This window comes from Lutra lutra, chromosome 10 (genome assembly GCF_902655055.1).
Source record: "Lutra lutra chromosome 10, mLutLut1.2, whole genome shotgun sequence".
NCBI classification, from domain to species: Eukaryota; Metazoa; Chordata; class Mammalia; order Carnivora; family Mustelidae; genus Lutra; species Lutra lutra.
In genome coordinates, this window is record NC_062287.1 from 104,916,202 (window position 1) to 104,940,634 (window position 24,433).

Consider the following 24,433-nt stretch of genomic DNA (forward strand, 5'->3'; position numbering starts at 1 on the left):
ACACAGTAGATTTGGCAGTTTGGATTCTGATTAATTACAAAGCTCTGGTAAAGGTTCCTAAACTGTTGGTGATACAGTCAGTCCTTATAGCCACCCTGATTTCTGCCCTTCCTGAGGCTTGGTGTGTGTGTGTGCACGCACGCGCAACATTTCCTTGAGTCCTCTCAGGAACCCCACCCCAATATTTTTTCCCCACCCCAATATTTGTCCCCCCACCCAAACCCATTCTCTCTCTCTCTCTTCTTTCTTCTTTCTTTCTTAACCTAAGCTGGAGTTTGCCTTCGTAATAACAAGTAACAAGAATTCCCTCTAGAAATAGCTTTCTGCTCTGGACTCAGTCTTCGGACCTGAGTATCCAGGTCATTTCAGGCTGATTCTTCACGTCAGACCCCCTTACAGCTGCTTCTTCTCCACCGTGGCTCCCATTTGCACTGAGCCACAGCCAATCACCCCGTTTTCCTAGGATGGGAAACACTTTAGAGGCCTTTCCCCTGCAGAAACACACTACTCCCCTTTCTGCCTCTGAAGAATTTATACTGGACTTTTGAGACCCAATTGGGTCATCCAGTCCTCCAGACCCAACTCCCTGCCCTGGGGCTTGCTTACAAGTTCCCCTTGTAAGGAGCCCTCTCTGCTTAGCTCCCACCCACAAACACCTGAATTGCGGCTGTCCCCTTGTACACTGAGCTTCCTGAGGGCAGGGACTGGCTTCTGCTTCTCTCTGCACCCTCACTCTCCCCACTCCCCACCCTTATTAGCACACGGGGACCATAGTGCTCCCATCTCAACAGTAGCTCTGAGGGAAGGTGTGTTAAGTGATTTACAGCTTGAATGAATGGGTATGTGTGTGTGTGAGGCCAAATAGGAGGGGAGATTTTCTTCATTTACCAGGAATTCACAATTGACGAAAGGCCCTTTTGGATGCCAGGCAGGTTGCTGGGCACTGGGGGGATGAGGAATGGGGGCAGGACACAAGTGATGGAGTGTTCCGACCTCTCACGGACCACTCAGTCACCCCGAGGAGGTGGAACCCATCTCTCTCTTTCCTCCCCCTAAATGAACCAGTTCTCCAGTGATCCTACTTGCTTTTTTACCTCTCCCACGCTAAACCCGGTCACGCGGGGCCCGAAGGAGGTGCACCCAGGCGCTCCCTTCCCCGCGTGCTGCACGGCGGGTCCTGCCCGCTCTGGCCGCCTACGGAGCCCCAGCTGCGGTCCGAGCCCAGCGCCCACCGCCCCCACGCAGCCGGCCAGCGCCTGCGGAAGGGCTCGGCTCGCCCCGGCCTCGGCGCCGCTCCCCTCCCTGGCACCAGGGGGCGCTGCCGCCCCACGACCGTCGCCATGGTCACCGCTGGCGGCGGAGTGGGGTTTACGTAAAGGACGCAGCGTCCCCCGGGGGGCGGAGGCGGCCTTCGCGCCGGCGCCGGCGCCCTGCGGAAGCGGCGTTAGTGAATCGGGGCCTTGGGGAGCCCAGGATGGAGGTGGCGGTCGCGGCGGCGGCGGCGGGCCGAGCCCTGCGGAGGGCGGGAGGTAAGGGGGGCAGCGGGCGCGGCACGGCGGGCCGGACCCAGGGCGCGGGCGCGGTGCAAGCGGCGCGACGGGCTGGGCAGTGTCCAGGGCGCGCGGTGGCCGACCCGACGGGTCCACCGGCAGAGGTGCGGCTGCCACGAGCGCCGGAGGCAGGTGTAAGATCCGTGGAGCTCCTGGCACCGGTGCGGGGATGGTGACACCCGGTGGCGCGGGCGTGGGCAGCGTGGGGTTGGCACAGGCAGCGTGGTTTCCCTGGCACGGGTGTCGGAAGACTCACCCCCACCCTGGTGTGGTGGTGGCCGCCCAGGTGTAAGGCGGGTGCCGTCCTCCGTGCAGGTAGGTGGTGGGCACAGCACTAAGACTGATTCGGGGTGACAGTGGCCAGTTCGTAGGCGTGTGGTGGTGCACCTGGTATGGGTGCTAGGGTGTTGGATGGTTCTGGCCTGACATGGTCTGGCATGATGGCACTTGGACTTGGAGAATTGGTGTCCTCAGCATGACAGGAGTTCCTGGTGTGACTGTGAGAGATGGCCTTGGCACTGTATGGTGCCGGGAAACTCCGTGGCTCCCAGAGCCTGGTGGATGGGAAGGGTAAATGTCCATCCTGCCACTTTAGTGATGATGAGGGGCATGGCCTCTGTCACCGGGGCCCACTTTTAATGCCTCTTGGGTACACCGAACTGAGGAAGGAGAAAGGCTGGGAGAAGGTACTGGTGTCCTTTATAATGGATCTGAAAGAGAGATGCCAGGAGGTGCTTCTACCACAAGGAACCCAACGGTGACCCAGATGGAAACCTGACCAGGTACTAGCATTGTCCTGGGCTCATGTGTTCATCTGGCTTCAGAGAAGGAGGAAGGGGGGGATGGTTCTCAGCCACGATCACTATACTTGAACATGGGTCACGAGGAATGCACAGGACTGAGTGGTGACCTGTGTCAGAGCACGGGGAAAGGTGGCATACCATCTGTCTGTCCTGTCCGGGCCCCGTCTTCACTTTGGGTTGATGGTTCACTCTGGGGTATCCGGGAGTTGCCTCTCTTCTTTGATGCTTGGAAGCCTTTGGGTCCTGAGGATCGTTTCGGGGCGGTGGGGGGGTGCTTGAAAGATGACACTGCACCCAGTGGGCGTGTGCCAGGATGCATCTGCTCCCACTGGTCTTTTGGGAAGCTTTGGGTGAGGGTCTCACTCAGCATCACGTGGTGTCTACCTCGTAGAGGGGCAATTTGCAGAGCTCCAGGGAAGTCTTTGGATGCGGGGACATCTTTAGGACTTTGTGGCTCTCTGGGGGGCAGTGGAAACGGGGTAGAAGAATCCATGGGGTGAACTTGAGCTGGGCCTGGGGAAGGCCTTTAGGAGTCCAGAAGAACGACGCAGAGGGTGTGGGAGACTAGGGTAGTCTCGTTTGCTAAGGTGGGTGCTTGGAGACGCTGCTGAGATTCCTTAAAGCTGGCGTGTCGTCTGGTGCACATGGAGCCAGAGGACTGACACTCCAGTCTCAGCTGTGTGACCTTGGGCGGGTGACTTTACCTCTCAGATCCGTGTCACCAAGTGGTCGTGGAGGAGGAAAGGAGATGGTGCTCATGGAAACAGTGAAAGGCTGAGCAAAGGTCAGGGATCCTCACCAGGTAGGGTGACCAGGGTGGGAGGTGCTGGAAGCGGAGACCTGGAATGTGACTGGGGAGGAAGGCAGCCGGAAGGTCGAGAGCCTGTCACAGGGAATTAGAGGCCCTGAGTGTAAAAGGCTCCTGGTGGGGGAAAAGTGGGATCTGTTGACACTGTGAGTCAGCTGCTGAGCTGGAACCAGGCCCCAGGTCTCCCGAGGACGGTCCCGAGCGCGTGGCCGCAGCAACGGTGCTGTCTGTCCTGCAGGAGCGGCCCGAGCGAGAGGAAGCCCTCACTTGCGCTGCAGATGCACCTCGTGGCCGCATAGGGCCCGGACGTGTCTGTGGCTGACCGATCTGGGGGACCTGTGTGGCAGGGAGACTTGGAAACGTGTGTGTCCTCTCTTGAGAATTTCCTTTGGCTCCGGGTTCTGAGGATGGGGGCAGGGAGCCGTCACATCAGCATTCTGGGGGCTGTGGCCAGCAGAAAGCAAAGGGGGTCAGAGCCACAGAGTGGGCACAAGGGCCGGGTGGGCCAGCCAGAGAGGCTGGGGCACTGGGGGGGGGGGGGTGCTGGGGGACACGGGGACAAGGAGAAGGGGAATGTGGGCACTCTCTGAGGGGTGTTGTGCGGATTCCCCAGGACGTCTCACCCCACATGGCCCCACTTGTCTGAAGGGCCTTCCCACGTGGAGAAGGTGAGGGATGCTGCGGATTGCTTTGCCTCCTTCCTCCAGGGGCCTGGTTCCTGACAGCAGACCCCACGGGCTCAGGTCCACTGCTCAAGCCCTCCACGCGAGGGTCTGTGTCAGCCAGCAACCCAAGCTCCTGCTCGCTCCGCGAGGCAGAAGGTTTTCCCCCATGTCCAGGCTGCAGGGTCAAGCCTCATGGGTAGGAGGAGGACACAGCTCCGCCAGACCCGGGATGGAGAGCTGCCTTTTCCACGCTGTGGGACTCACCCTGCCCCCGTGGCTGCTGGTTGGACACAGGCCTTCCCAGGCTGGTGGGAGGGGTCCGAGGCCCGTCTCACAGGCTCCCTGCAGCGCCCTTGTCTGCCTCCCCTGGGAGCGGCCCACACTCAGCTCCTGCCTGGGAGGTTTCCACAGGGTAAGCGGATGAGGAGGCTATGCCTGGGGCCTCTCCATTGTGAATATTCAGCACTCACGGCCCTCAGCTCGCCCTCCACGCCTCGGCCAGGCCAGGCCCGTTTGCTTTGATTTGTGGCTCAGCCTTCTGGTCTTGGGCTTTCGGAGCCCTTTGCAGCCGCCCCTGGCCATATGCTTGCGGTGCTGGGACTCTGCACTGCGGAGCGGGGTGGCAGGAGGGGCAGCTAGGAGACGGGGAGGAGTTGGAGTCCGTTCCCCAAAAGCAGAGCTGAGCTTTCTTCTGAGTCTTCAGGGTCCGAGGCGGTGGGGAGTCCAGCCAGGTCACCAGCCCTTGTCCTGCAGCACAGATGCTGCTTTTGAGCAGATCCCAGCTGGGCCAGGGGGCCAGTCCCACAGGCGCGGACCTCAAGGGCAAGCAGCTCTTAGGAGCTGAGATGTTTTCAACTCCGGTCCTCAGTGCTGTTTCCATTGCTTTGTCCATGTTTCTCCAAAAGTTGCTTAAGTCAGCTCCTGGCAGCCCTCGTTCCTCAGCTGCCTCATAAATCCTGGTGCCCGGTTCCTCGGCTTCGGGGCGCCAGGGAATCGGGCATCTCTGGACAGAGGATTCTGCACCAGGGCTGAGAGTGCCAGGCCCGCCGGCCACCGCCAAAGGAACCGCCTGTCGCTGGAAGCCACTCCTCCCCCAACCCTCCTGCCAGGGACCAGAGGGGGGCCTCGGGCTGAACCACCTGTTGGCCCAGCGCCCCACCCGAGTGCACCTTCCCACTGGAACCGCTTTCCGTTACGCGCTAGTGGACTGAGCAAGGAGCGCTGGGGGAGACATCAATGAGCGTGTGGTCAGAGGAAGATAAATCTTTTAGAACCACCGAGCCTGCCTGGGATATTGCCGGATGTGGTTACCTCCCCAGCGGGCAAGGCTGAAAACCGTTTATCTTGATTTTCAAATTTCCTTTCTGATGCCGACTCTGACTGGGCTGGATCTCTCTGGAGCAGACTGGGGAGTGTGCGTGTAGGTTAGGAAGACCCAGGAGACGGCAGGCAGGACCCCTGGGGACCTTGGCCGTGGAGGTGGAAGGGAGTCTGTGGCCACAGGTGAGGGTGTTTGGAGGCATGCCCCAACCCTGCCCACAGCCATGGCCCGGTGGTTGAGATGAGCAGGGGTGGGGCTGCCCGGGGATCGCACGTGTGTGGAGCCGCGTGTGTCCGTAGCTGTCTGTGGGAAGTGAGGGCTGAGGGGGTGTGGAGCTGTTGGTGTGGGAACTTGTGGGCTCCTGTGTCTGGCTGGCCCGGTGTCAGTGGGTGTGAGGAGCGGGGCGTTGCTGGTCTCCACGGAGCAGGAGAGAACAGTGGGAGCAGGGGTGGGGGTGCCTTCCAGCTGGGGGGTGGCTAACGTCTCCCGCTGTGATTCCTTCGGGAGGAGCCTTCTTGCTTCCTCCGTATTCCTTAGAAGAAAGCCCAAGCTGGAGGTGTGGCTCTCCAGCGCTGGTATGGGCTCACTCATGCCTGCTCCCGGGCTCCCGCTCGAGCTGCCCTGGAAGGCAGCTGGGGATGGTTCACTTGGGTGGCAGAAGAGAGCCTGTAGCTGGGTGAGCATTAAGACCTGGGGCTCTGCAGTCAGCCAGACCCGGATTCGAATCCTGGTTCCTCTCTATACCTCAGTCTTGTCATCTAAGATGGGGACAATAAAACCTCCAACCAGGGTGGTTGGAAGAATTCCACAACCTAGTAATGTCTGGTGAGAGGAAAGATCATGCCGGAAACAAGAACACACACACACACACACACACACACACACACACACACACACAATGCTCTTACAGTCAGAATGTTTTCTACAGAAAAGCAGTTACATCATGATCTACATATATTAGTACCAAGGAAGATGTTGTAGGTCATGACCTTTTTCTTGATAAGGAGAAGGTAGCTCCACCCAACCCTTGGCGGGGATAGAATCTTGTGATCTGTGAAAAGAATCCTGCACCGGAATGTCAGGACCCCTGAGGACAGTTTCCACTTGGAATTCATCAGTAGTCCTCTCTCGAGCACCTGCCGTGATTTGGGTTCAGTGAGGCCACAGAAAAGAATTCAGCACCCCAAAGCCTGTAAGGTACAGACTCTGCCCTCCAGGCATTCAAAGTCTATTGAGAAGTTAGGGAGGTGAAGGTCTCTGCGGCAATTCCAGGAGAGGGGCTGCTAGAGGTCAAAGGAGATTGAGGAACTTGAACGAGGGAGGTCCGCAGAGACTTGGGTGGCAATGGCCTTTAATCTGGGCCATCCAGGTGATGGTGGAGGAAGTGGCAGCAATGGGAGACGTGGTTGGAAATGTGAGGCGCTGGCAGGCTGTGGTCTGGCTTGAGTGTAGGGCGCACAATATGGAAGCAGGGGAGGCAAAGTGACTTGGAGCTGGGTCCCCGGGAGCGTGACAGCAGGGGTGTGGGTTGGGTCTGTGGAAGACATGGGGAGCCACCAAAGTGTTCTGAGAGAGAGGGTAGGGGCAGGTAGGTACCCCCCACCCTCCATAGATGTCTGGCCCCAGGTGCCGGGAGTAAGGAGGCCAGCTGGCGCTAGGACAGTTCCCAGGTATGGAGGGCCCTGCGGAGGAAAAGGCAAGGACCAGCCTCCCTGATTACGGAGGGGAGATAGAAGCCAAGAGATCTGTCAGTTTGGTCAGTAAGGGTGGGCCCAGGGACGGGCCTGGAGGTCAGGCCCCAGCTCAGAGCTGGCCCAGGATGCATTTCCCACATGCGCCTTTCAGTTGTCTTGATTCCTGTCTGTTCCAGCCTGGGAGCAGGAGGAGAGGCTCTCAGGGACCCCTGTGAGGCTGGTTGTTCTGCCTGCAAGGCTGTTTTCATCCCTGAGGACCCATTGAGGGGGTTCCAGTGTTCCTGGCATTTATTTCCAGGCGTTTGATCATTTTCTCACCAAATTACCCCTTGAAATTTCGCCTGCCTGAGTTCAGCCCAGGAGGTTACTATTCTGGGAAGTTTCATCAAAACCCTTGCAACATTTGTGAGTTCTCTGAGCCGGGAGGCAGGTGGGAGGAGAGCGGGGCTTGTCTTCACCTGTGTTTCGGGGTCCACCACTTCCAGCTCCCCAAGATGCTCCTGGCCGCAGAGCCTGCTGGGCGGGGGCTGGGGAAGGGGAGGCTGGACAGCGCTTCTCATTCATCCCGAGAAAGCCCCTTGTCGTCGCCTCTCCTGAAGCCATTTAATTAATTTATGATTGATGTTCCTGGACTTACTGGAGGTTCATTTATTATTGATGTGCCTTCATTATACACCATTCACTCTGTACTTTTGCGCACACGGCTCCTCCTGCTGCGCCGGCCACATGGCGGGGTGAGTGCTGTGGGGCTGCTGCTCTTGTCCTCACGCCCCTCACCCCTGGGGACAGAGCCCGGCTTTCCTCAGACTCTCTCAGTTCTGGGGGTCCGAGCAGACCCCAGGGCTTCTGTGTCTGGGAGCCTTTGCTCAGCCACAACGTGGTAGTAATAATAATGGTTTTCATTTTAGGAATGTGGGGGAGCGAACGGGGCACAGTGCACTCTTGCACACTCTTCCGCCTCTTTGGCTTACAGGAGGCTCAGGGAGGACACGCGGCAGGGAGACGGGGACCCAGGTGTGAGCCCAGGCCCCTCGCCTCCCCTCTCCAATCCCTGCCTCTACTTTGGGCCCCACACGGGCCGTTCCCCTACGAAGCCTTTCTTCTGCTCCCCTGAACTCCAGTGCCGGCCTAGCTAACAGTGGGGCCCGCAGCCCCCCGAGAGTATGTGTTGTTAAATGTTGGTGGCTTGTCCCCCTCCCTAACCCATGGCCTCATTGAAGACTAACAATAAGGGCCAGATAGTGCTTCCTGAGCAAAGATGCCAGGCGGGCCGCGCTGAGCACTTGTCATGCATTAGCTCATTTAATCCTTATGACCACCCCAAGGGGCAGGTGATGTTAGCCCATTCTGTAAATGAGTTAGCAGCATGCTCTGGGCACTCAGCTAATAGGTGGCGGAACCAGGATTTGGACCCCGGCAGCCTTGAGATACAGGGTGCTAAGTGATTCTTCCCCTGCATTCCCTCTCTCTCCATCTCCTTGGGCCCGTTTGTTTGTCAGACGTCTGTATGTTTATCTAGTGACCACATCGTCCTCCTTCCCACGTCTGGCCTGAAGTGTTGGCCTGCACGGGGGCCAACCCTCCCTTGCTTTGGAGACTAGGAGTGCCCACTCAAGTGGGATGGGTGATTTTAGGGAGACAGCAAGGCGTGTGGAGGGCCCTGGGTGGGGATTCTGCTCCTGGCCCAGCTGGGGAACTTCGGGTGAGTCATTCAGCCTCTGAGCCTCAGTTGTCCTGTTTGCATCTTAGCAACGGTGGCATTTCTTCTCTCCCTCACTAGCTGTGCCCATGGTCAAAGGAGATGCAGGGTAGGAAAGACGCTGTAGGAATCAGGGGTTGGACGGCTTGTGCGTGAGTTCTGAGAGTGGGCACGAAAGCCAAGAATGTGTCAGGCTGGACGCAGAAACCCAGGCCAAGGGATCTGTACCCACCTTCTCAGCCGCCCTGGGTGGGCTGATGCGCTCCATGGCTTGGCAGCTGGTAAGGACTTGCTCCAGGACCCCTGCATGGCCAAGAGCTGGGCAGAAGGTCCCTAGAGTGGGTGCCAGGCCGCAGTGTGGTGTCCTGGTTGGCTGAATAGTCCTTGGGTCCCTGGAGGTGGTCCCTCGAGCGCTGGGTCCTTGGGTTGTGTGCAAGTTCATGGGACCCTGCTGGCGGCTCTGGGCCCTCCTACCCCTCTTGTCTGGGTAGCCTGACTAGGCCAATTCAGGCTAGGTTTGGTGAGGGAGGAGGAAGCTTGCCAAGGAGCTGCTGGACTTCCCCTCACCCCTCAAAATATGCGGAAAGCTCGGTGAAGAGGTGAGCCCTGCGTCTGTTCCGGAAAGCGGTGAGGCTGGCTGCCTCCCCATGGCAGGGTTCCCAGGGCGTTGGCTAGGAGTCTGCTGCTTTCTCATCAGCCTGGGGAGCACGGCGCAGGCTGCCAGGGCCCCCAGGGCCTGGAGAGGCGGGCAGAGGTCTGAGACTGTAGGTGGGGGTAAGGCAGGCCTGGCATGGCTGTTGGAGTCTGTGGCCGGGCTGCTGGTGGGTGACGTCCTGCTGCACTTCCCGTTTTGGGGATTACATCAGGCTCCCTGGGCTTGCCCTTTGGCCAACTCCCACCTCATCCCGGCGCCCACGCGGCCCTGGGATAGCTGTCCGGCTGCAACTTCGCGCTAGCTGCAGAATCTGCCAGCAGCCCTGGGCCTGGCAGCAGACGGGGCTGTCCGGGCACGTCCCAGCTCAGCAGCGGGCACCAGTTACCCCGCAGGGGTGGCCTCCCAGTGCGCACCTGCCCGCCGCCACCCTTCGATTCCTTTCATTACCCATCTCTGACTCATTCTCGCGCTCTCTCTCTCTCAATTCAGCGTACCATAGGCCTGCAAGCGTGGACTTTAGCATAAAGATGGGGCTTTATTTGAGTCTACTACTGCTTGGGCAGGTCACTGGACCTCTGAGCCTCAGTTTCTTCATCTTGAAAATGGGAGCTCTCGTGGAATATGGCGCATGGGGCCGCTGTCAGGCTCCAGTGAGCTACCACCTTGGAAGTTCTGCCCGGTGCCAAGAACATTGCACGGACTCAATCAGTGTTACCTCCTGTCATTAATCACCACGACTGTTTCAGCGCTTCTCAGTCAACGCAGGTGGGCGCCAAGCTGACAGGACCCTCCCCTTGCTGAGGTGCTCCCTTTCTCCTCCGCAGCCAGGCAACCCTAACGCAGCTCCTACGATGCAGGCCGGCCCCCTGGGCTTCCGCCTCTCCCCTCCCGCTTCTGGGCCACTTCTCAGGGCTGGCAGTGTCCCACCTTCCCTCTGGCATCTTACCCTGTTCCTGCCCCAATCCTCTTTTAGGCTGGCTCCCATCTCCCCCGCCCTCCCCCTTCCTTTTGTTTCCTCTCCTGGTTGGTTTCCTTCTCCTTGGCACCTGTTCCTTCCAGCCGCTTTTCTTTGTACATCTTTTCCTCCCCTGAGGCCTCTGGGGGAAGCCAGTGTCTTTCCTCAGAGACCCTCCGACCCTCTTGTGCAGAGTGGCGGCCTCTGAGCCCCTCCAGTTGTGCTTGGCTGTGGGAAGCTGGCCCGGGGGTCCGACTGTGCATCCTGAGAGTGGGGGTCACGACTCTGCCCCCTCAGCCGAGAGCATTGGCAACCTCGACAAATCCAGACTCCCGTAGCGTCCACCTCCAGGTCTGGGAGCCTGCTGGGCAGACCGCCACTCCCGGGGCTGCAGGAGGTCCCTGCTGCCAAAAGGAGCGGATGGGAAGCCATGGTGAGCCCACCCTATGGGGCCGCAAAACCCCGACCGAGGCTGGAGGTTCCAGTCCAAGCAAATCCTCTTCGGTTCTAAGCGCAGAAGGAGGCCAGAGTCAACCCCCAGTTCCTGGAGCCAGAAAACCAGGCGCATCTGGAGTCTCTTTCCTTCTGGGAAGTCAAGGAATTTGTCTCGGGAGGTTGCTTTAGTTTCATACCTTTGACAAGAACTTGGTCTTCCTCCACCTCCTTCCCTGGGGCGGGGGCCACGCTGGGGAGAATGGTTTCCCCACTCTGTCCACCGGGGCCTCCCTGGGACATTTCTCAAGCACCCGCTGTAGGCTGAGCTCGTGCCTGGAGCCAGGGGTAACAAGTTGTCGCCTCGTCCTCAGGGAGTTCCCAGATTGGGGACTGAACTACAATAGGACAGAGGAATAAAAAGCAACGTGAGCACACGCTTCTGGCCAGTCCTCTCCGCCCGGCGCCGTACTGAGTGCTTCATGCCTAGTAGTTTGTCGAATGCAAAGACCATTGACAGCGGGCAGTGCCCACCGTCAGGAAGGAGACCCTCGTATTTTGCCGGAGAGGGGCAGGCCAAGGACCTCAGCTTCCTCAGAGAATTGAAGGGGCCCGCTAAGGGCTGTAAATTTGCCGCTGGCAGACTGGGACTCAGGCCTTCAAATGTCTGGGCTCACCTCACATCGGGTTGGGGGATCCTCTGAGCCCTGGGATGAGCGGGCTCCTACAAAAGGAAGGTTCTCTTTGGCCACCCTGTTGCTGGGAGAGCAGCCTCCCCCACCTCCAGGAAGCCCTGTCATTCCCCCTGTGTAGGCCTTCGGGGGCTTGCAGCCACCTCCCCCTCAGACCACCCCTTACCCCTCCGGCCTTGGCAGGTGGCTTTGGCACACACAGGATTGTTCCACTCATCCCGCATGCCCCCTGCCAGTAAGGTTGAGCTGTCTCCAGTTGTTCTCCATGTTGCCTGCCTGCCCTGCTGTACCGTCTGATAAATGGGCCAATGGAGGGCCCCTGTTCTCTGGAGCAGCCTTCCCCACTTCTTGGCCCCTTTGGAGAGCCCGGCTCCCTCCCTCCCCTGGGTGAACCCTATTCAGCAGGCTTCCAGGCAGCGGGTCACTAAGCCGGTGCCCAGCCCACCACCTGCTCAGTACTTTATAAAAGTTTAACCTTAATGGTGTAACGAACTCCCATCATAAAGCAGCTGGAGCAGTGCATCCTGGGATGCATACATTATAGGAGCTCTCTGAAGTTGTAATTGGAAATGGCAGCAACTGGAAGGTTGAAAGAGGCCGGCCTCGTTGGGCTGAGCCCAGCTGTTCTCCACTTCCTTTCAAAAGGCACACAGAACTGAGTCTGGCTGTGAAAAAAGAACGTCCTCAGACCAAACCGAGTTCCTGGTTCCTCCGCCCCACTTCCCATTTCCTGCCCCCCAACTGTGTCTGCAGAGCCTGTGGGCTTCGGAGGCGGGACCCCCACACAGGCCCTGCGCTCTGGCTCAGTGCTGGTGTGGTGCAGAGGGAACGCAGCTCAACACACGGCACACACTCCGTGGAGGATGGGGTGGTGCTCAGGTTTGCTGTGTCCCAGGGGGAGCTACAGAGCGACTTCCAGGTCCCTTCCATAGAGTGGAGAGTTCGAGCCCACCCCGGGTGGTGAGATTTCAGCCGGGAGCCCCTGGGAGTGCTGGGAGGCAGGGTTAGGAGCTCAGGCTCTGAAGCTGGACCATCTCCTTCCCTGCGTGGCTCCGGCTTGTGGTACCTGAGAGACCATAACCCAGTCATTGGACCTCTCAGCTGCACCTGTAAGATCAGGGAATCACTGACCTACTTCTGGGGACTGTCAGGAGGCTGGTGTGGGATGCTGCTTGTTAACGGCTCAGCGTGACGCTGCCTTAATGGGCACACAGATCACCTGGGGAGCTTGCAAACGCAGGTCCCTGAGGAGGCTGGCTGGGGGCCCAGATCTGCTCCAGGGATGCGGCTCATGGACCACACCTTGAGTGTCTGGGACGTGGTGTTCGACCCATCGAAGAGCTCCGTGAGAGCTAGCTGGGATTATCCCCCCAGGCGAAGTGTCCCACCGCCTGTACCTGCTGCCCTCTTGGCTTTATAGTTCGGTGCTCCTGAGTGTGGCCCGTGGGCTAGCAGCAGCAGCACCTGGGAACAAGTTAGCAACACAGAATCTCTGTCCCTGGGGACCTGTGGTTCAGTCAGCTCCCGGGTGCTCCTTGTGTTTGCTGTGGTCAGGGAGGCACTGCTGGGCCTCAGCCTCAAGGTCAGGGCTTTTCAGAGTGCGGGCTGGTTCACCCGAGCCTTGGAACAGCCTGGAGTCAGCCATGGTGGGGCTTGCTCCAAATATAGATTCCTAGGCCCTACTCCAGACCAGTGGATTCAGAATTGCTCACTGGGGCCTGGGAATCTGCATTTATCCCTGTCCTCACTGGCGTTCCAGGTGAGAGTCCCTGGGACTCACTGGCTGCCTGACAGTCACTGGGACTCACTGTGGAAAAGAGCAGGGCCCCCTCCTGGCCCACCCCTCCCCACTTTGTACAGGAGGCTTTGCCTCTGCTTGGGGGGTGGAGAAGGAGTGCTAGGTGGGGGCCAGGGGCTGGAGCTGCTCTGCTTTGAGCCCAGTGACGGGGTGTTTGCACAGTGAGAAGAGGGGAGCAGCCACTGGTGGGGAATTGGTCTAATGAACTCACATACGCTGGGCACATGGTGTGATCTACAACGATGAGGGGTGATGGGGCCAGGACAATGTTTAATGAGGAGAAACGTTCACCTTCTCTACTCAGTGGAAAAAAGTGGCAGGTACAGAAGGATCCCATATTTGGACAGAGGAAAGATTTGACGGATGTTAATAGTTAATCATTTTCCTAGGAGGATCATGGTGACTTCTCTTTCTCTCCTTCTATTTTTTTGTTTCTGTGTTCTACAGAGAACATGTATTTGATAATAAGAAGAAAGAAGTAGACACAGATAAGCGTGGGTGGCCCAGGGTCCTCGGGTCACCTTTGCCAGTGACAGGCACAGACTGTCACAACAGTGTTCCTCCCACTGGAGCAACCTGCTGAGGTGACCTTCACCATGGTCCCCCTCACCTCCAGGCTGCGACCTCAACACCCCTGCCCCATCCTTCCCAGTGTTTCTCCCACTTTTTTTTACTTCCTTTCTGCTTTGAGTCTTCCTTGGCAGTGGCAGGCATGGAGAGCCTTTCACGCAAGGAGAGCTGGGAGGAGAGTGCACAGGGGGAGCCCCCCGCCCCCAGCCTGCAAGCCTCTGGCAGAGTTCGCTTTTCATCAGGGGATCACCTAGGCAGGCAGAGTCTGGCACACAGGACGTGGTTGGGAAGTTGTGGTTGAATGGTGGTTTGGATGCGGGCGGGGACTGGACAAGACACATAGCACGCCCACAGTCTTCTCTGGGCTTAGGGTTTTGTCTCTAAGATTTGCTTAGAGAGCAAAATAAGCTCTGCTTCCCCTCTAGGCCCTTCTGGCTCCAGCCTGTGGGGAGTCACGGACCTTCCCACTCCTACCCCCCGTGCCTGGTTTTCTAAGCAAGTTGTGCTGTCCAGGAAGACCCCACCTGTCTGTCCCAGCTGCCCCATGAGAACGTGTGCAGAAGCAGCTGCGCAGGGCCCGGCCTCCAGGACAGGGGCAGCGGCAGGGAGGGGACCCGTGGTGTTGGGAAACAGAGCAGGCCCCAGTACCAGGGGGCACCAGGCAGTCCTGAAGCTGATGGTGGTCTCTTGTGAGCCCCGGGTAGCCCCTGTGCTGCCTGTGGGTCTGGTGTTTGCTTTCCAGTTCCTCCTGGCCTGGGTTGCCTTGATCCCAGTGGCCCCTGCCCAGCTTGGCGGCCGAGACCCGCTTCCATCAGGCCCCGGGCAGCGCCGAGTCTCTGGCCCTTTCAGCTGCTGTTTTCCAGTGAGTGGTTCAGGGAGGGGGAGGGTGGGAGAAATCCATTCAAGCCATTTGTTTTAAAGACATTTAAGAAAACCCATGGGGTTTGTGTGGCCACATCTTTTCAGTCTTCTTTCAAAGAAATGGATGGGTTTCTGGGCCTCTCCCACCACCGGCTTCCCTGCCTGGCGAGTGGAAGAGGCCCAAGCTTCAGAAGGAATGGTGGAGAGGGGAAGCCCTACCAGTGTGGGAAGATCAAAGGGGTGGGGGGTGGGGAGGTAGGGGCAACCTGAACTTGAGCTTCATTTCCCCGCCTGTGGAGGGTCACCTGTCCAGGTAACACCAAGGGTGTGCCTGCCCTTCATGCCCTCCTGAGTGTGTTTTTCCTGGCCCAGGGAGCCTGTAGAAATCAGCTTTGTCACCCAGCCAGAGGCAGGAGTCGGGAGCTAATGGTGGTGCTCAGCACACAACCCTGCAAAGGCAGAGGTGAGGGAGGCAGAGCTCTGTGCCTGGCTGGGGTCTGGCCCAGGAACAATGTGCATTTGCTTCCAGGGTTCTGGGAGGCTTTCTATGGGACAAGAGAGAACAAGTGAGCCTTACTTTCCTGCCTTTTTCTTTCTGGTAGTGATCTGCTCAGCCCCCAGCCCCAGTGGGAAGCCTTCTCTGTCCACCGTGGGCTGACAGGGGTCCCCAGCATCATAACTTCATGGCCTCTGGCCTGCGTGAGGGTTTCCTTGTGCACTGTGAGCTCCTTGGGAATAAGGCTTGTCACCTCCGTGTTCTAATCCCCAGAACCTCCTTTTTTTTTTTTTTTAGATTTTTAATTTATTTATTTGAGAAAGAGCGAGTGCGTGAGTAGGGGGAGGAGCAGAGGGAGAGGGACAAGCAGACCCCGCGCTGAGCACAGAGTCCACTGTGGGAGTCCATCCCATGACCCCTAGATCTTGATGGGAGCCAAAACAAAGAGCGGGGCACCCAACCGACTGAGCTCCCAGGCACCCCCCAGAATCTCCTTCTTAAGGTCCCGTTGAGTGCATCTGAAGCCCCAGCTGGCAGTCCTAGGCCCTGGGTCTGTTCTCCTGCCCCGGTCTTGGAGTCCACTGAGGCAGTGGGGTAGGGGGAGGACATGCTCAGAACAACCTGTGTCCCATGCCTCGGGCAGGAGTCCGACCGGAAGGGGATGAGGGAATGGGGTTTACAGCGAGGCACTGGCCAGAATGTTCCCCGGGGACAGACCCAGCCCGAAGCTGTCCCAGGCGGGATCTCGCAGACCCCCTCCCCTGCGCTCAGACAGCCTGCAGCAGTGAAGTGGCTGCGAACACCAACCGGTCTGGCTGGTTTGTGGGGACCAGGCCCGGTTTCTTGAGGGACAGGATGTCCTGCTGGGAGCAGCCTTTGTGCCTGTCCTTTCTGGCCTTCCCCTTTCAGGCTCTCAGGCTGGCCCTGTTCTGGCCTGTTCTTCTCCTTGCCCTCTTGGCCCTGCCCTCCTTGAGCTGTGGGGCAGCATGTGGTGGGGGTGCCTGGCCAGGGCCTCCCAGGCATGAGCGGTTGCGGGTGGTGTCTGTGACCCAGGCGCAGTGAGACCCTGAGGGCGCCGAGACCCTAGCAGCAGGATACCCAGTGGTTGGGGGGACAGGTCCCAGGGCAGGGGCCGGCAGGGGCCGTGGCAACCATGCTCCCACCTCTTCCCCTCCCCCTGTGCAGAGGGTAAGGGCCCAGAGGCCTAAGGAGGCCTCTGAGCAACGGAGAGGACCAGGCTTTATGGCACGGCTCCTTGGCACTGTGACTCCTCCCTGCCACCACCACCGCTGCCAGGCTCCCGTCTCAGGGAACAGGAAATGGGGGTGGGGGAGCCCGGGTGTTCCTCTCGCCCTCGCCGGGAGGGGCTGGGCGCCCCACTCCGTAGGTGTCGGCAGAACTGTCACCCGGTGGCGGCGGCGCCCAGCTGGGATTTCCCCGGCTGACTCACCCCGGCCTGGCCTTGCCGCGGCCCAGGCAGGAGTGATACGTGAAGGTGTCTGAGTAGCGGGGCGGGGTGGGGGGGTGTCCTTGGAATAGGGGGGCCTGTCCCCCCCCCAGGGAGCGGGAGACCCTAAGCTCTCCATTAAGCACAACGACCGGAACTCCTCCTGACGGGGGAGGACTGGTGAGGCATCTTGGGGTCTGAGCCCCAGCAGGGCTGCTCCCCGCCTCCCTGCTAGGGGCCCCCTCACCGCCCCCTGGGGTGAAATGCCTTCCCTCCAGAGAAGAGAGAAGCCATTGATTCCCTCCATCCCCAGGCGCTTCACAGACAGGCGCCCAGGGGAAGAGGGGGACAGTGGGAGGCAGGAAGTGGGGCCAGCGCAGTGACCCAGCCAGGGGTCAAGGACCCTTGGAGAAAGGGAAGAAACTGCAGGCTGTCTCCCCCACCTCCCACCAGAGGAATTCAAAAACGTCCGTGAGGCCCAGATGCCCTGGAGCACATCTCGGGGCCTTCCTCGGCCCCAGCTGCCAGAGCCGCCCTCAGCTGAGAGCTGGCATCGGGCTGAAGGTGTCACAGTTACGGTGTTGGGGGGGCCTGGGGGAGGACTGTGCAGGCAGACATGCGGAGCGTGCGCCTTGCGAGCGGGCCTGTGGGGGTGGCGGCAGCAGAGCCGCATAGGGCAGGCTGGCTCGGGGCTGGGATGGGATGTACCGTTCGGAATGATTGCCCCAGAGTCCCTGCCTTACTCTTGTTGTTGGGAGGAGAGTTGCCCCCTGACCTCTCCGGGCTGGACCCGCGGGGGCTGGGAGCCCCCAGGGGCTGAGCTGCCAGGGCTGAGGTTCACAGGGTGTCATTTGGGCCCCTGGCACAGCTCAGTCCCTGTGGACGGGCTCCTCAGCCCCCTTCTCACTGCCTGGCCTGGTGAGAAGTTGAGCCATTTCTGCTGGCCAGGTGCCACAGGGCAGCCCCAGTGTGTCTGATGAACAGGCCGCTTAAACCCCTGCAGGCATGTCCGGCCCCTTTGGCCACACTAATCCCTCCACTAGCAGTCACAGGGCAGGGTGGCCCAGGGAAGAAATGTGGCCTGTGGGCCCAGCCTCCTGAGTGACAGCCTCCTGGGGGCGCACCCAAGAGGGCAGGGCTGCAGTGAGTCTGACTGGCTGTGGCGTGGACAGGCAGGGTGCAGGGGGGGTCCAGGCCTGAACCGCTGCGGGCCCTTAAGGCAGGCCCAGCCCTCTAAGGGCAGCATTCTCTGAAGGACACAGGACAGCCCTGCCTGGGAACTGGGCAGCGGGGCAGGGTTCCAGGTTGTGCTGCTGGCCTATGGCTGACCTCCGTGTTGCTTGGGGCAGGGGGTCTGCGTCCTTGGCCCCCACCTTCCTTCCTAAAATGATTGTACGTGACTTGGGCTCAGAAGGTTCCTTCATACCCAGATGTTCTCCTGTCATTTACTAAGCCCCCAGCATTAGAGAACCAGGGAGGGCCCCAGGACCTTCTCCTGGCACCTAGGTAGCCAGGTACTTACACAGTGAGGGGCAAGACAGGGATCCCCCCCCCCCCGGCCCCTTGGACTCTTTGTCTCCTCCTCCCTCCTCTCTGGGGTGATGAGACAAGTGAGATGATGGCCCAGAGTTCCTGCAAACAGGTAGTCGGGCTGGAATTGTACTCTTGTCATCACCATTATTGTGGAGTCGCCTCCCTAGAGCCTGTAGGGGGGCTCCCTGGAGGAGGAGGCACGGCTTGTGTCCTGGGCTGGCTTCTTGGCCCCGTGGTCAGATTAAGTAAGTGGCAAGAGGTCGGGGGGGGCAGCCGGGGGTTCCGGGTAGGCAGGAGGGGGGCCCTGGCACCTCTGCCGGCTCCCATATGCAGAGGGGCGGCCCACCCTTCATGAGTTGGCGGGGAGACCTCAGAACTGAGGAGTGCGTGTCCCCAAACATCTTGTTCACAGCAGATGGCAGCCGCAACTCCCTTTCTCCCTGCAGTGCTGGTTGCATTTCCCTTCCCTTTGCTCACCCCGCCTGTTAACTTTGGGGTCTGCTCTCCAAGTTGGGGAGGCAGCCTGCAAGCCCCCGGAGCCACCTGTGACTGTGGGTGCTCAGATCACGGACAGTCTCCAAAGGAGAGGAGATCACAAGTCCCCATTGGCTTGTCAGGGAAGCCAGGCTTGCCCTATTTCCTGTGTGCTGAGTCCCTTTGGCCCAATGGGCAGCAGCAGGATCTCAGAGGAGAGAGGGAGCGGGCCCGGGGTCTGGCCTGACGTTGTCTCGGGCGGCTGCTGAGCACCGGGCCCTGAGCCGGGTGCCGAGGACACAGTGCAGTCCTGCCCTCTGGGAGCTCCCAGCATAGTGAGGACCCAGGGTGCTCACAGGAGGAATGGAGGGACACGGATCAGGTCTGCTCTGGGCATCGCAGGCTTCTGGAGGCTTCACAGAGGCTGTGGTGTTTGGGCTAAGCCCTGAAAGGCTGAGGAGTTCCAGGCGAGCAGTGTTAGAAAGGGGATTCTATGCAAAGGCACAGAGGCATGACGAGCTCTGAGCCCACAGAATGCTTGGCTGTGGCAAAAGGCCGAGCAGAGGAAGGGTGGCCTGCCTCATCAGCAGGGGCCGTTCAGCCCCAGGGTGGGGTCTGCAAGGGGGAACCTCACTCCCCCAGCTGCTTGTTGGGTGGGGAGCCCTGTACGGGGAGCAGGGGTAGTGCAGGGACTCTGGGACCTGGCTTGCGGCCGTGCTGAGTGGAGGCCTGTGGGAGCAGCCGCCCCTGGACAAGTCTGCCTTGGAGGCTGAGGCCAGGGGATCACAGAGTAGCTGAGTGGTTATGCCCTTGGAGGCTGAGCTGCCCCGGCTTCCAGAGTGCTACCCCCTGTTCTGGGACCTGCCCTGGCTCTACCCTACACCCGCGGGGCTCTGGGCACAACCTCCCTGTGTTGAGACCCTCATCTGTGCCAAACTGGGCTCAACATGTTTCCCACATGGGCCTCGTCCCATTTACCCTTCCCGAGGGCTGCTCGGGCGGGTGCTGCTGGGCCCGAGATCCTGAGACTTGTTCCAAGTCCCCCAACCAGGCTATGGCCAAGCAGAGGCTCCAGGCCCAGGCCAGCCTGACCTTCCTCAGCACACGTCCTTCTGGATGATGTTCCCTGTCCCCTAGAGAAGGCTCATGGTACTGGGGGATTGGCAGCCAATCGTGGTAAGCCCGGTTTCCTGCGGACTTGTGCCCTGCCCGTTGGCCTCTGCTGCCACCTCCCCTCCCCTCACACTCAGGTTTCTCCCCAGGGGCCTGAGCAGCAGTGGGGGCCATCCCGGATGGCTGCAGGCCTGGCAGAGTGGGGGCCTGCGGTGTTTGCTTTGCCCAGCCCCACACCTGCTGTGTCAGTCACACCTGGCTGCCTGTTTGTCCAGGGCTTTGCCCTCCAGGAGGATGGGGTGGAGTGAGGCTGGGTGAGAGTGGCAGGCAGGTGGTCCGCCACTTCTGGGCTCCCAGCTTTTCTTCATGACCCAGGAGGGCCGCCCTGTCCGTAGGAGCCGCGCCCTCTGGGCCCGCGGCTGCCCCAGCCAGGCCTGGCCTCGCCTGCGCGGAGCGTGTGACTTGGCTGGGCCAGGCCTGGCGTGCCTGGCGTGCCAGGACGGCAGTGGCAGCTGGACAGGCAGCAAGGAGCAGAAGAGGTCCCCAGAGCCCTTATGTGGGGCACTGGCCTCAGAGTGTGGGGGCGAGGGGTGGCGTCAATGGGACTTTTGTGTGCCTGGGGCAGGAACACGGGGCCCAGGCCAGGAGTATCCTGCACGGGCCATCTGCCCCCCTTCCTTCCTGGAGCTGCTCCTGCTCAGCGGTCCCCGCCCTTCCTCCCCAGGAGGAGAGCCTGCCTGGACTCAGCCAATCCCTGCCCTGCCCTGCCCTTTACCCCTTCTCAGATGAATCAGCCTCAGAAACTTGACCATTTCTTCTTGGGCCCTGGCCTGCCTCTCTGCCTGCCCTCTTGACAGCAGACTTCCAGCATCGTCTCTCGGCTCTGACTGAGCTTTCTGCTCTGTGGGCAGTCACTGCCCACGGGACGTGCTGCTGCCTCCTTGAGGCCATGGGCCTGGTCCTCGTGGCTGATGGGAATAGATTAGGTAGACTGAGGCAGGATGGGTCTGGCATCCCAGGCAAGAGGCCCTTTCTTCACTGCAGCTGGGGCCCCAGGGAGAGACTGGCCTTAGCTGGGTAGGAGGCTAGCACCTCCCTCCCGGCAGTCCTGCCTGTGGCCAGCCTACGGAGGGGCTCTGGTCCTGCAGGGGTGCGGAACCTCGGCCTGCCATGGGGCACCTGCTTTGTGTCGTGGCATTTAGCAGACCCACTGCTCTGGCCCATGGTCTCCCCACCACTTGACACCTGTCAGATGAGGTGTGCAGACAAGCAGGCTGTCACCAAGAGGCTGCGCGGCCCCCTCCATGGGCAAAAAGCTCCGTAAACAGAGTGCGGCCCAGAGAGTGTCATCACTCAGGCTTGGGGACAGCCTTCCCAGGTGGGCACAGCTTGCTGGCTAGAGGTTGCCTGGTCACTCCCATCCTGGCCCTTGGGGAGCTGGCCGAGTGCATCTGGCTCCCAGCTGTGGGAGCCCAGGGCCTTCTACTACCACCTCTGAGCTGGGGAGGATGACCGACACGGAGCAAGGGCTGTGACTTGTTTAAGTCACCATAGCCGCCAGGCCCTGCATAGCCTTCCCTTCAGCAGGTCAGAGATGGGTGCTGCCCCAGGATGGACGGTCCTCATACACCACATGCTGTTCCTGCGACAACAGTAACAACCCCTGATGTGTGTCATGCCCCGCACCTGACTGTCGCTCCTCCCGGCAACTCTGTGGGTCCCGTACCTGGCTGGCCACCCCGTTCCCGGGGAAGGAAACCCCGTCTGTGTCATGCTTTACCCCACATTGCTTAGACATTACTGATCCCCCTTTCACAGGAACCGGGGTCCAAGGGGTGGCGACTTGCCCACATGTACTCATGGCTGGGCCCAGGACCAAGCCTGGGTTCTCGGATACCAGGCTCCACGCTTGTCCCACTCTGGCCCTTTCAGTAAACCGAAGTGTTAATAAACGAGCACATTGATACATAATTAATCCCACCTTGGATCCCTCTGTTCTTTTCTCTCTGGGGAGCTCTGAGCACTTCCCAGACGTGATCTCATGCATCCTCCCGAGGCCTGGAAGAGGTGGAAGGAGGTTCTGGGCAGAGGGGGGTGGATGAGCTCACCCAGGGGGCCATGGGTCAAGAAACCAGCCCCCTCACCATCCAGGCTACCCGTGCCTCTGGTCCTTCTGGGGTTGGGCCTGCGTGAGCCAGGAGGAGAGAATCTGGCATAAGGCCCCCGGGGGCAGGGGTGTAGAGGCGCAGGGCTCTGTCTTCAAGGGAGGTCATCCCATTGCCGAGGCTTTTCCTAGAGTTTTCCTTCCAGGAAGCTCCCTCTACGTCCTGTTTGCTCTCACACTCCGAAGAAGTGGGCAGAGAGCAGACGAGGGTCATAGGGAGGGAAACAGGATGAGGACCTCTAGGGCAGGCCCTTTACCAAGCCATCTGCTCCCCCGGTGGCCTGGGAGGCAGCCCCACTCTTGTCTGCGTTGTCTGGAGAGGAACCCAGGCGGAGAGACTTCCTGCGGTCACTCAGTCACGGGCAAGTCAGCAACTGGTTAGGGTTTTCACTTCGTTCTGGCTGACCTCCCAGGCTGGTACGTTGAAACTGCTGGGCTGTAGTGTGGCCGTTCTGGCCCGTCTCCCTCCTGGGGCGCCGTGAGGGGCTCCAGTACGTCTGAGTCTTCCAAGGGGCCGCATTCCCAAGCCAGAGGCTCGGGGACTAAACAGGCAAGTCCTGGGGAGAGTGGAAATGCTCTGGTCACTCACCTTGTTTTTGGATGAAGATGCTGAGGCTCTTAGAGGGGAAGCCAGAGCCTCCCTTTCCTTCTGGTTGACAACAGGCAGGCTGGTTACCGGGCCATAGGCCACAAGGGTCCCACAGGGAAGTCTGGTGCTGGGAGAGGGCTTGAGTGCCCACGGAGGTGCCGCCTTCCTTCCCGCCGTGTGCTGTGCGGAATTGGGCACCACACGTCCCCCTCCTGTGGAGGGGCAGGGAGAATGGCGCATGGAGGCACAGAGGGGCCCCTCACAGGGTAGGCCCTGGTCATTGCTCTGCTGTGCTCTCTGTGTCCCCTGAGGATACCACCCAACACCCCCTTTTTGCCACAGTTTTCTGCATCCGCGAAGTGAAGATGGTACCTTTCTCCCCTGTCTCACCCGCGGCGTGGTCGTCAGCTGCCAGGGAGGCCTGGGCCCACCTGCTGCTGCTGGAGGGCCGTTCGGGATGGAGCTTGAATCCAGCAGACGGGGCCAGCGGACGGGGTGGAGCGGGCCTGGGGCTGGAAGGCAGGAGCCCTGGGTTCCGGCCTGGGCTCTGCTCAGCTCCTCCTCTTCCAGCAGCAGGGACTCGGTGGGGTCCTGTCTCCTGCAGGTCCCCTGCCCTGGGAGCCGCACCTATGGTGAGGGCAGGTAGTAAAGAGGCTGATAGACTGTAAGCCCGAGAGTGCTGGATGCTGGTGAGTGTCCAGAGCAAAATGCAGGAGGGACAGAGAGGTGATAGAGAGGGGCAGGGATGGGCACACCTGAGCCGGGGCAGAGAAACGAGGTTTGAGCTAAGAACTGAGTGACAGGACAGAGCCAGCCACACAGACATGGCAGGGGGCAGAGGGGATGTCCAGGCAAGGGGAGGCCCGAGGGCCTGGTTGTTGAGACACGGCACACTTGGCTGTGCGAGGGACAGAGAGAAGGCCTGATCGCTGGGGGGTGATCTGCAAAGGCGGCCTGGGAAGAGGGGAGGGCCGGCAGGCCTGCAGGAGAATCCCTGTCTTCATTTCCTAAGTGGGGAGACTGGAAATGGTGGCGGTTATCCTCTCTCCGAGCCTCTATTTCCCCTCTTTATGTGGGGCTGGCATCAGCCCTGCCATGGTCCCCGCCCGGGTGAAGGCCCCTCTCCCCATGGTCGTGTTTGTGGTCAGAGATTGGTGGCGGGAAGAGAAAGGAGTTGAAGGTTCAGGGGAAATGCCTCCAAACTCCAGCTCAGTACCTGCCCCCTGAGCAGTGGGAGCAGAGCTAACGACCCCCCTCCTTGAGCAGGTGCGGGCTGGCGGGCACCTGGGCCTGCCGCCCACCTGAGGGTTAGACCAGGCTGAACTGGAAGTCCAGGAGAGGACGTAGATGTTGGGGTGGGGAGGGCTGCCCCAGGCCTGAGTTCGAATGATGCTCCTCCGGGGTCCGGGAAAACCAGAGTGCCATCCATCCTTCCCTGTCTATAGGCAGAGGGGGGCTCCAGGAGTCAGGGTCACCTGGTGTTTGTCCAGTTACACGGACCATCTGGCTGGGGCGTCCTTGACAGCACCCTCTCCCTTGCTGCCCCGTCTCATCTGTCACCACTCCCTGCTGGACCTCAGTGTGGGCCCCCACTTCTCTCCAGCTCCATGCCTGCTATGGCCCGTGGTTGCCTGCTGTTCTCCAAATAAAGTTCAGACCCACTGGGCCCACTGGCCTTTCCACCTCGGGTCTCCTTTTTGCTTCTGTCCTATTCATCTGGTCTCTGCTTAGTCCTTCCAGGTCCTCCTACACGGGCCCTCCTGCTGAGGGGCGTCCCCTGTGTCGCTCTCCCCTTGTGGCCTCTTCCCTCTGGCTTGTCCTGCAGACCTCAGCCCCTGCTCCCAGTTCTTAAGGCAGCTGGTCCTCACTTCCTCACTCAGGCTCTGACAGGTCGCCCCCTAGGAGCACGAATCATGGAATTTTCCCCGGCTGTATATAAAGATTAGCTTCAGGTCTTTATTTTTTTCTGGCCCATGGGCTCTGAGAAGCCTGGCCCCACGTCAGCCCTGCCGTGTGGCAGGTACTCCGATGACTCGCTGGGTGGATGGGGACCAGCCGCACGCACGCATTTCATTTTAACTAGCTGTCCCCTGTGTTCGCGCTGCCTGGAGCCC

General features: G+C 60.1%; 1 protein-coding gene across 1 annotated transcript in view; it reads left to right on the forward strand.

Moving 5' to 3' along the window:
* The first annotated feature begins 1,397 nt into the window (after nt 1-1,397).
* The window catches only part of DAGLA (diacylglycerol lipase alpha), a 61,043-nt gene continuing 38,007 nt past the window's right edge, over nt 1,398-24,433 (forward strand). The window contains exon 1 of the mRNA XM_047691400.1: nt 1,398-1,529. The gene's annotated coding sequence lies outside the window, so the exon portion shown is untranslated. The remainder of the gene's footprint in view (nt 1,530-24,433) is intronic.